This window comes from Neopsephotus bourkii, unplaced genomic scaffold, assembly GCF_033783945.1.
Source record: "Neopsephotus bourkii isolate Nb327-2 ecotype Australia unplaced genomic scaffold, CSIRO-AGI_Nbou_v1 NB_1350, whole genome shotgun sequence".
In the NCBI taxonomy this organism is placed as follows: Eukaryota; Metazoa; Chordata; class Aves; order Psittaciformes; family Psittacidae; genus Neopsephotus; species Neopsephotus bourkii.
The window spans coordinates 1,286,915-1,299,282 of record NW_026901829.1 but is presented as its reverse complement, the minus strand read 5'-3'; positions in this window follow the sequence as shown (position 1 = coordinate 1,299,282).

Below are 12,368 nucleotides of genomic sequence, written 5' to 3'. Positions count from 1 at the left end.
ATCTCTGTGACGCCATTCTGGGTAAGCACCACAAAGGACTACTCCCCATCACGTACGGCTGCAGGCTGTGTGGGCCTGCAAGCAAAGAAAAATAGAGGAGGATTTCTGCCTGTCAGCAAGAGAAATAAAGAACCCAGAGCTGGATTAAGCATCTGGAAAATTACTGCAGCCTCACAGCTCTCGCTGCCTGCTACCCGGGATGAGTCACCACTGGTTACCCTGGCAACAAATATTCTCCTCCTCCTGCCACCGATCAATTCTGTCTATGTGAAGGTCCCCTGAAACCAGGAGCTGCACAGATAATACAGCAAAGTCACAGAAACTCCTATCAAGGAGCATTTTCATTTTGAATATGCTAGTCTTTGGTCTTAAGGAGAAATAAAACAGTTGGGGCATAAGGGAGGAGGCAGCAAACACCTGGTTTTGTTCAACTCAAATACCACTTCCAGACAGATGTGGTTAACAAAAAACCCTATTACCACTTCCACTAAACAACGTCTATAAATAAAACTTAGTATCTGGTCCTAAACATTAACCTACAATGTTCAGCATCAGTCCCAGATGCTCCAAAATTTAAAGGCACGCTCTAAAGCAGGAGTTTGCAGAGATCCAGTGCACAAATCCAAAGCTGACCAAAGAGTTAAAGCTCTCAGGCCCTACCCATACCTCCAGCCTTGACAAAATTACTCCAGGCAAGTAATTTTATCTTGGAAATACCCTACTCACCACCTTTCAAGTGCAAAGATAGGGCTGAGGAGAGCTGAGTTGTTGCTAAGCAATGCTAAAGTCCTGAAGCAACATCCATCAATGTTAACCCTTCTCCATCAACCTTCTGGGGTAAATGCAGTGGATGTTAGATTCCCTCTAATGAGACGAGGAAGTCTGAGTCTTTGTCTACTCTGTATGTGGCTCTCATAGATTCCACAGATACTGCCAATAAAGTTAGCCTCATATCCTTTGTTTCCACCTTTCACCCTTCTTAGGAATTTCATGGATTAATTAACTCATCCCTTGAAGGCAGTTTAAAATGGCTGCTAGTAGGAGCCTGATGCTGTTGAGTCAATTAAATTAATGGCCTCAACATCTACTTGTCTGATATTAGCTACAGGAATGTGAAAGCTACAGATAAGGCAAACCTCCCAGGAGACAAAAAAGGAAAGTCAGCCAGGGCAGCATTTGTGATGCAAGCAAAGACATAAGGCTAATGTTTGCCATGCTAATTTATAATGTTGACCCCTAACTGTTGTCTGCTTTCAGATATTGGACATACTTGAACAAAGAACATTAGACCTTAAAAATAAGAGCTACCTGGGCAGTCTGTTAACCCATTTACATCAGCTGGAGCCTTTAATGCACTCCTATTAGGAAGTACTACTCTTTGGGGGCATTCAGGAACAGAATGAAGAACACTGGTGTGGTGGTCTCCCTGTCTAGAAACTTCTCTTTTGACTCAGTTTCCTTAGAGGAGGAGAAGTCACATAGCTATATAAAGGTCTGAATGGCTTACAAATAACCTACCTACCAGGTTTTATTCCAAATATATAATCTGGAGCAAGGACAATTACCTTGCATCCAGCTGCAAGCAAATTCTCTAAAACTGGAACATTTGCACTGGCACAACAGGCTAACATAGAGCACAATAGCAATCTGATGGCAACCTGAAGCTAAGACATAGAAGGCTTCACCCTCCCCCCTTTCTTTTTTAATCGTTAAAGCAATCCAGTAGATATGCCTTCCTTTTCAGCAGTAAGCAGTTTGCCTTGCAGTTTGCCTTACAATTTACCTCCCAGACTGGCCTTGATCTTCAAGCAGGAGTGTAGCACAATCTGTATTTGCACGTGAAAAGGTGGAGGGGGTGAGCCCTTCTCCTGTGCATTTGTTCTGGGGAATGGTAGCATGTTCTTTAGCTGTGGATATCACATCACTGTGTAAGAACAAGACCATGACTCATTTTATTTAAAACTGAGTTTTGTGCCATAGCTTGATGCCATAGCTTCAAGAACAATCTTTGCTATCATTCTTCAAAGTTTGATTTTGACCATGTAGACTCTTACCTGCTTGCTGACCATCTCCCAGTGGCTGCAACTCTACTAGGAACAGCATTCTGTTTATTTCCTTCATCAGCATCATGCAGTAATCAAATTACAAAAACAAGCCATGCAGAGCAGCCAGACAAGAAACAACAACAGGAAGGAATAAAATTTCTGCATTCCCACCATGAAAATGATTTCTGCAAAGCATTCCAGCCCATTTTATACACAAGCTCAGTGACACTTCCAGAACAAAACCCAACCAGTCTGCTCTGAGGTTTCTTACCAGCAGAGCATAAGAAATACACTGTTGGAAGGGGAAGAAAGCAGCTACTTTTGTAAAGAGCCATGGCCTCGTTGTAGCTGCCTGTTCCACACAGCAGAGAGGACACAGAGATGACGGACTGTTGCCTGAGGATCCTGTCACCAAAGAGCAGATAGTACTGCAGGTCTGGGAGAGGGAACAGTGAAAGGATGACTGTGATATGGGAAAGGCTGAGTATCCCTGATTTAGAGAAGTCACTGGATGGTGGGAATGGCCGAAGACCCTTCAGCCACCCAGCAAGGGCAGCAAAAGGCAAGCAGAAGCCACTGGGAAAGACTTGCAAAACATGTCACAATTTGGTCTTTCATGTCCAGCACTTTGGCATGAACAGTTAGAGAGATGACATGAGCTTCTGAGCTTTTTGGATCTCATATGAAGGTGCTGGACTATCTTGCTGACCATGGACACCTTAAGCCTAAGGGGCACTTTAGTTCCAGCTCAGCAGTATGACAGTATCAGGCTCCCCCCTACAAAAGGGAGTTTTCCAGCAGAATTACATTAGTGTGGTTTTAACATTATTACTGATGATAGCTCCTTTTGCACACGAACTCAAATATTTAGTACATCCACCTTCTGATATTATTTCTATTGCTTTGAATGTTCACACAGAGAATTACAGTAAGACTGGGCAAAAGAAAAACCCCATCAAAACACAAAAGCCACAGCTAAATAATATTGAAGCCATTTGCTCACATCCCTGGGTGAAATCTCCCCTGCAAGGAGCATTAATTCCCACTGCCCTGTGGGCTCCTTACCATGGGCCTCCCAACAGGTACAAAAGGGGGAGTAAGGAATTAGTTAGCTATCTGCAAATTGTGTCTGTTCCACAGTATTTTCTCCCAGGGTTGGGAGAGAGAGGAGGGAGGAATATGAGACTTCATACACTAGAACAATCTCTGTGAACAGCCCTTTCTTATTTGCAAAAAGAGATCAGGGAAGGACAAAGGTAATGGTAGCTCCCTTCCCAAATTCATCAGGAGTTTTGTCATTCACCCAAATGCCATTTCATGCTTTAAATTCACTTAACACATGCCAGGCAACTCAAGGCCTGAGGGTAGAACTGAAGGAAGACTACAAAGTCTCAGAGACCAAACCTTACACACCCTTATTACAAGGATATGATTTCAGTGGTGAGAAGCTTTCCTTATGATGTTAGCTACCTTACTGATTTCTACATGAAGCTGCTTCGTTTTGCCTCAGATGAGAGAAATGGAGATAAATATTTCAGCTTCCTGTAGCATAGGAACTTTACTGTGCAGGTGACTGAGCACTGGAATAGGCTGCCCAGAGATGTGGTGGGGTCTCTTCCCCTGGAGATACTCAAGAGCCATCCTGACACAATGCCAATAATGTGCTCTAGGTGACCCTGCTTGATCAGGGAGGCTGGGCTAGATGAACCCCTGTGATACTTCCAACTTCAACCTTTCTCTGTTCTTAAGATATCACCAAGAGGTCCAGAAGAAATCATCATGGTTTATATTAACAAAATACATTAGTGTGAGAAAGGATGGAGTAGCAGTGACAAGACAGATTATTAAAAGAAAGACTTTTTCTTAAATCCGAGTTTATAATCCATGAAATCTAATGATATCCACCGGGGGGGGGGGGGGGGGGAAGGAAAAAGAAAAACAAACCCTGCCTTTATACAGAAACTGAATTCTTAATTCATTCTTAAAATAGGAAGCCTTTTAGAAAAAAATTGACCTCAAGCTCCAGAGCTGCTATATGAATAGAAGTAACAAACACCTTTTCCTCCTGAAAAGGGAAAAAAGAAAAAATGGTGAAATAAACCTTTCTTCATCCCAGGAAGATGACATAAGGGAAAGGAGTTTGTGCATGCACACCAGAAAGTAAAACTGAATGCAGATACAATGAAGTTAATTCAATTCAGTTTTATTTGAGAATGAACACTAGAACACAAATAAGCACACAGGCCAGTTTAATAATGTACACTGTTCTTCCAGTCCAGACAGAATATTTATATATGAAATAACATTTTTAATCTTACTAGATAGCTTTTAAATACAGAACACATTGTTTTTAAGAATCATAACTGGGAGAAGAGAGGAAGACATCAAGACTCCTGAGCAACACTTCCATTTGCAGTCTTTCACCAACACTGAACTTGTGCTAAAACCATCCTCAAGATTTTGATGACTTAGCCTCAGTATGGACAGTACCAGCATAAATTCCCAACACTGGTTAGTGGTCTCTGGCAAGGAATGGAGGATTCTGAACATAATCTATCTGAAGCAAGAAGATCTTCAGAGCCATCTGGGGATGTACTGAATAGTTTTGCTTAGCACACCTCAAGTGGTTAATCTCATTTTTAAGTTCTCTGCCACCAACACAGCTCCCAGTCCAGGTTAATAATTTCAGATGTTAGCACCTACCAGTGAAAACTCAGCCCAGGGACCGTGCTGATATGTTACCACAGCAACAGTTACTTATGAACTTGGAACTTGCCAAGGACCATTTGAAAACCTCTGCGCCCCTTCAGCCCACACAGCACGGGGACAGATAGAGCTGCCTCAGAAGCTGATAAGCTAAACTGACCCTAGCAGAATGAAACAAACAAATAAACAAACAAGACTTAAGAACATTATTATACTGCAAATGTGAGGATGAGTCCATTTCCACCAACAACTGCGTCTGTGGACATGAACCAGAAGGGATGAAAACATGAAAACAGTGAAGAGATATTTTTAAAAGTAACTGAGAGCTAAGCAAGCCTAAGGAGACAGCTTTAATGCCCAAACACAGTATATTACACACTCAGCCAGCTCATCCACATCAGATCCGCAATGTGGAATTTCACATACATCACATATCAAAGCGCTGCCTCTGTACAATTTTAAACATCCATTGGACTGACTATGTGTCAAATGTTACTGTCCTCGAACAGGCAGGGATCACCAGTATTGAGGCCTTATTGCTGAAATTGCAGCTGCGCTGGGTAGGGCATGTATCCAGGATGAAGGATCACCACCTCCCCAAGATCGTGTTTTATGGTGAACTCACCACCAGCTGCTGCAAGAGAAGTGCCCCAAAGAGGAGATATAAGGACTCCCTGAAACAATACCTCAGCCTTGGCCATATTGATTACCATCAGTGGTCCATCTTGGCCTCCAATCTGGAGACTTGGGCACACACCATACTGCTGTCTCAGAACACACGTAGAATTAGTCTCGAGGAGAAAAGACAACGTAGAAAGAATCACGCCCTGCCTATGCCACCCAAAGAGGCCTTTTGCTGTGCTTTTTGCAACCGGATTTGCCTATCCCACATTGGCCTTTTTAATCATGGCATTTGTAGTAAGTGTGGGTAAAGCCTTTCCCACATCTTCATTCGCAAAGTCAAGCCATCACTAGTAGCCACAACAGCCCCCTTCAAACCAGCAAGGGCTTTGAGATGCACTAGCCAGAAGCCTTTCTTACATGCTTATTTCTTTCATTGTTTCTTGTCCAGAAAAAGGAAAGACGTGGCAGAGAGCAAATCCCCTGTGAAATCTCAGGGCATCAGGCAAGATCTCAGCCCTCCAAAGTTGCAGCAAGCTGGCCAGAACCACCAGAAAATAGGAAATGGCACTTCCTTGGGGGTGGGTGTTGCTTGTTTTGGCTTTGGGGGCTTTCTTTCTCCCACCACAGGCCAGAATGGACAGGACTTCCAGCTAGCATCTAATCAAAGGGCTGCTCACACTTAGGGATGACTCAGCTTTCCAGATCAGACATTGTTAGGGCTCCCTTTGTGGTTAAGTAGTCTGTAAATTGCTTTGAGATTCTCTAAAGTTAAGTAACAGATCATATTCATGACTAGGTGTGGATTTATGCACTACTTCTCATGGCCTGCAGGCCAGAAACCAGCCTTCTGGACTGGCATAGGGATAATTCCTAAAAAAACAAACAAAAATAGCACAAAATAAATCCTTCCCAAGAAACACCTATTAGCTATTAGCAAACATGTCACACTGCTCCACCTTTCCAGGACACTTGTAGGCCCTAGGGCTTGATATTTTTGTGACTGCTCAGGAGCAAGACTACCAAGAAGAGTACATTAACCCATCATTAAAAGCTGTCACTTTATAAAACAAATTTCCTGGGATTGTATAAATTATGCCCTTGACTGGCATGTCAAGCATGTTCTGCTTGATTTTCTATCAATCTGTTAACCATCTGACACTAAGTTAAATCTGACCAGCATACTTGAACCCAGCCCTGGCATCCAGAATGAAATCTGCTTAAAAGGTAGAAGTGCATTAGACTGAGTTTTATCAGCAGCTCTCTGAATGACAAGTTATAGCTTCCCTATAGAACTCTACCACTTAAATATGCATCATTCTCTCACAGGAAAGGAAGACCTCCACAAGTCTCCAATCTCATTCCCAGTAGCCACCTAAAGTAGCCACAGAGCAGACAGACCAGGAACTGCCAGTAAAAACTAAGCTGGGCAAAAGACTGAAAAGGGAATGTGCAGGCGGACCCTTCTCATGTTATATTCATACAGTCATGTTTTACAGAAAGCAATGGTTTTTCTGAACCTGTCCAACCTATTTTAGATCCATTTATTTCTCCAACTTGCACAAAAAAATACAAGAAAAAAGAAAAATGAGGTGACAACAAGGTCCACGAGTTCAATGTACACTACAGGAACCAGCAGGCTAAAAACAAAATAAAACCCCCAAAACCCACACAAGCAAAAAACCAAAACACAAACTCCACACACCCCATGCACACCCCCAAACACCCAAACTTCTAGGGTATTGTTTCCAACTGCATTTCAATAAATCATAGTTTTTCTCTGTTCATTTTTCCCCATGTCATTTATATCACTCCCCCACCCCCCATCCTATTCCACTCCATTCTCTTACAGGGTGAAGAGTAAAACTGCTTATTCCCTCTTCACATAGTAGTGAGTTCCTGCCTTTGACTATTCTTGTTGCCTATTTCTATATTTTTTTTTTCTAGCTCTTCTGTAAACATTTTGAGGCAGAGTTATTAGAACTGGCTACAGTATTCAAGAGGTAGGTCGCGCCATTGACTTGTATGGCAGCAGAATAGACATTTTACTGTCTTTCCTTACGATTCAACTTCCGAACTGCTCTGTGCTAACCAGACAGTTTGTGACATAAATACCATGACCCTAAGATCTTTCCTAAATAATAGCAAATTACAGAATATATGTGTATGTGTATATCCACTCTTTCTTTTTTTTTTTTTTTTTTTCACACAGAGGTACTCATTGCTTCACACTTACCAGTTTCCACAGGTAATAACATCATCTGTAACAGACCCAGTGCATTCATCACACCAGCTAACAGAGAGCAGTCAGAAACTAATGTCATATTTCAGCCTGACTGGACATTTTACAACCTACTAAGCTCGCATTCATTCCACCTCACTTATTTCCTTTGTACAGACAGTGTAGTTTAGGAGATACTTCTTTCACTTAGCTCCCCCCCTTCAGATGCATGCAAGGAGGAAATGAAATTAAAAGATAAAATAACAAAAAAAATTTAGACACCTCCCAACCCCAAAGTGTTCAGTGGGTGTCAGGAGTATATTCATTCTGCTCCTTTGGACTCAACAACACTTAAAACCTTGGAGGAAGAAATATGACAGATACCACAGAAGTCTGAATTTAAATCGAGTACTACAGCTATGAAGCTTCCCACCCCCTACCAGTAGTAAGCTAAAGCATACACACAGATGCTTAAAACAAGAGCCTATCACAACTTTCAGATTCACTGAACAAATCCCTGCAAAACTTTTTTTCTTGCAGCGTTTTAGCTCTATCACCTACAAGATCTTTCAGTCCCATGCGACTCATTAAATAGCCATCTAACACCATCTGCTGGATTGGAGAGAAAAAAAAATACCAGCAATTTACCGCTAGGCAGAAAGGAAGAAAAAAAACCCAGCCAAACATGAAGGTGTCTGTGGCTTCACTTTGACTGGGTCCTCCCCCATCACCCAATACTTATTTCTGTTTTCTTTCCTCTTTTTGGAAAGCAAATCTGGGCTGCTGGCACTAACAGGCAATGATAAAGACAAAAAGTCCTCTAGTCTGGCGTGTGTAAATTGTACAGGGGGCTGTGCCACCACGGGTATGTAGAGCAGCTTTAGCCATCCCTGATTATATGCGAAGAAAAGAATGCCAGAAAAAGAAGCTACCCAGAAAACAAGCCTTCTACAAAACATGTGTATCATTCTGAAGGGGAAGGAGTGCAGAAATGAGCTGGCTTTCTGCCGAAAATACAGCATCTCAGCATGAGTCAAAAGCTGGGGATGCAGAGCCTGTGCAGTTGGAGGAAGCAGCCATTACATATTCAGACATCATCGCTTGGTTTCTTGCATCCTGTACAAAGGCCAAAGTATCAGTTCTGACCACCATGCAAACATGTATTTTCCCAACACTGACAGGGATATTTTTAACATCCAATTAGGCAGCTGACGCTGCTGTCAGATGCAAGATGATACCTTTTAATTTGTTATTTATGGCAGGATACTGCACTCCCTTTCTTTTTTCTTCAGGTCAAAGTTATTTCATACATCACCTAGCTCCTTACAACACCAGATGCAGCGGTTGAGCTTTTTGTTTCATCAGGATGACATACAGGCCTGAAATAACAACAGGTATAAAACAGTGTGGAAGTTGTGTGTTTCCTACTTCCCACTCCTTTTCTCTCCATTTTCCTATTTTCATACTGAAATTAAGGATGAATCTCACATTCAACATTTATCAGACATCAGATTTTATGTAAGGTCATGATACAGTCACAGACAGACATTGTGTGAAGGGACACAATATCTTTATTGACTCCTTACCTTATAAAGTGAAAAAAAAACCAAAACAACCATGGCAGTATTTTCACTACCTTGTTTAGCTAACAATGCATCTGCTCCCTTATCCAAGGTTTTCCTCTGCTCCAGATTTTCTGGAAGCACCAATATTTTAGCAAAGCAAATCTCACAGCAGTAAGCAGGCTGGTTCAGATAATGCTGTAAAAGCTACAAAAAAACCCTGACTTATAGGATCCTCTGAGAAGTAAGGGGAAATAAAGGTCATGCCTCATGCATCAGAGCTGCCCAAAATGGAAGCTTACCTTCTGTGACAGAGGCAAATATGATCATAGAAAGAATTTGCTGAAGTATTCCCGAGAGAAAGAGGGGAGTTTTTGTGGCACTGTGCAAAACACTGGTAAGACTGCCTCTGAAATACTGCAGACAGTTCTGCTCACCAGGTTCAGGGTGGATGAATTTCAACTGAGTCAGCACAGAAAAGGGCTCTAGGATGAACACAGCAACAGAAAAGCAAGTACCTGAAAGAGGGGTGAAATAACCCAGTTCTTTTCTTGGCTGGCCAGCAAAATTAAGTCTGGGACTGCAGATTCAAAATATGTTTAATGTGATTTAACATTAGCCTGCCATCAGAAAGGCAGTCCCACTTGCTCCAGTCCCACTGCCTGCGTCCCTTGTGTTGCGTGAGCTGATACGGTTTGCCCTGCTGCTGAAGAAGAAAGGAAGCAGCAGAAATGTGCAGCTGATAGAAAAGCGAGCATCTCCTCTTTCAGCAGAAGCAAGATCAAATGAAGCATAATATAAAACTGTTTTAAGAAGGCAATTGATGAAGTGCTGCTAAGAACAGCAGCTCAAAAAGAAAAATAATAAAAAAAAAGTAAAAAAACAAAACCCAAAACACACAACAAGAAAGAATTGAATAATTTAAGCTAAGGGACAATGCCAGCCCAAGAACTGATGTTTATAAATTAACCACAAACACATTTAGTTTGGAAATAAGCCTTCTAAATGTCAGTCTTCGCACTGGGGCACTGGATGTTAAGCCTCAATTAATACTCTGAGAAATCTTGATCAGTTTATAAAATGATGCTTTCCTTCCAGTGGCAAGGGAATAAAGCATGCTCCTGGAGCTCCTGCCAATCTGACAGTCATAGGCTGATTGTCTATTTATATCAATCCTTCCAATAGAGAAATTAGTGGAAATATTGAAAACCTCCAGAAACTAGATCTCTTGCTATAAGTAATGTAAAAAAAAAAAAAAAAAAAAAAGCAAACAAAAAAATCAAAACACCAAACAAAAAAATAAACAAACAAACAAAACCCCCAACATCTGCTCTAGGTGACTCAGACTAAAGATTCAAATAAATCTGAACAAAGCTTTTTATTGCATGCTGACAGAATAGATCAAAAGCAATGTATCCCCTTTGGCCATTTGACTTTTTAGGGCAAAATTGGTTTAATTGACCAACATGTCACAAAAATTGATTTTTTTTTTTTTTTTTTTGTCTGGGTATTTACTTGTGTTGTGAGGAGCTTTTATACCAGGGGACAGCAAGGACCTGAGGACATTCAAACACAGCAGAAAAGAGAGACAGTAGTCAGCTGAGCCTTTCAGTCTGCCAAGTTGTACAGTGGTTTCAGAAAGAGCAGGACCTGTCCAAGACCAATACTCAATTAGACTGAGTACTCTCCTGACCTCAAAAAGCTGACTCCCAAGCACCTAGGCTATCAGGAAAGAAGTACCACTACCCTATGCCCACAACGCTCCCTAGAGGCTACGGATAGCTTCAGAGAAAGCAGTGCCTTGCACTGCCTTGACACCACTCACATGCAGGAATTCCCAGTTTACTGTGTTTGTACACTAAACACCGCATTTCCCCCTCAACACTGCATGTACTGCACACAAAGCACCTCGCCCATGCTCAAGCCAGCACTGGCTGGGTGTAGGATGAGTACCCCCACTGACAGACGACGATGAGCCTCGGGAAGGAGCACCTACAGAAATGGTGTGCAAGTGAAGGCCAAGGTAGTGAGAAAGGCAAGGATGAGCCATGCTTTCATCCAAGCTGTGCACTGCAGGCAACGCTATCAGCCAGTACAAAGTCAGTTTGTCCAAGGGAAGAGAGTTTGTACCAGCAAGAACATTTGCCTCAGCATGAGAGCAGCCTTTAGCTTACCTCATCTTGCCATGTGCCTATATGTTTTTTTGTGGAGGCAGGGTTCTCACAGGAGAATGGGTATTTGGTACATGAACTCTGAATAATCCCAAAAGATACAGCAAGGCCATGAGAGGCCCGAGGAAGCTTAAGCAAGCAAGATAAGAAGAAACTGGACTGTGCTAAGATACAAAATAGTGGACTGTTAGCAAATTTTAAAGGTTAAGTCCTCATACGCTTACTGTTACTAGTTGCTGTGTGCTGCAGGAATATGTATAAAAGCATAGTATACTGAGCTATTGTATATGTATTCAATCATCATACAACAAGCTGTTGAACATGTATCTAATTATACTACAGCAAGCTATTGAAGATGTATCCAAATGTTATACAGCGAGCTATTGTAAATGTAACCATACTTGCGGTGTATTACAAAAAAATGTATCCAATTATAATATAGCAAGCTATTGTAAGCCAAGGCAGAGAAAGTGTATAGAAGTGATTGATAAGCTATAATAAATGTCTGACCACATTGATCTCTGACTGAGTCCATAATCTTTCTGCAGCACTTATTTTATACCTGCTTCACAGTCTCTCTCTCCCTTGGTTAAACTGCCACACTTCTGCTCTGCTTATGTCCTACTCCTCTGGAGGCTAGATACAGTTCTCACCTCCTGTATTTTATATTGTCCCCTGGAACAACAAGTGAAGATATTTAGAGATACAGCATCTGAAGAAAATGTCTCATTTAGAGCTGGGCTCACAGGTTTAGAGTACTAGGACCACAGTGCTACTGAGAGATGCCTCCACTGGTGATACTCAAGGATCTGTAATTTTTGTGTGTAAGAGTACACCAAAAGAAAGATAAAGCCTTGTTTTGCCAGCACTCTATGTACCAGCAGTCAGAGGAACAGGATGTCCATACAGGTCTCTTACTACAGAGGTTGAGAGAAAAGGAAAAATGTTCAGTTTTCAGATGAGAAACTGGTATGTCTGATGCAAAACTGCCCCTAACACAAAAAGAGTATTTGGCACTTGACCTACAAGGCTGTAAGTCATT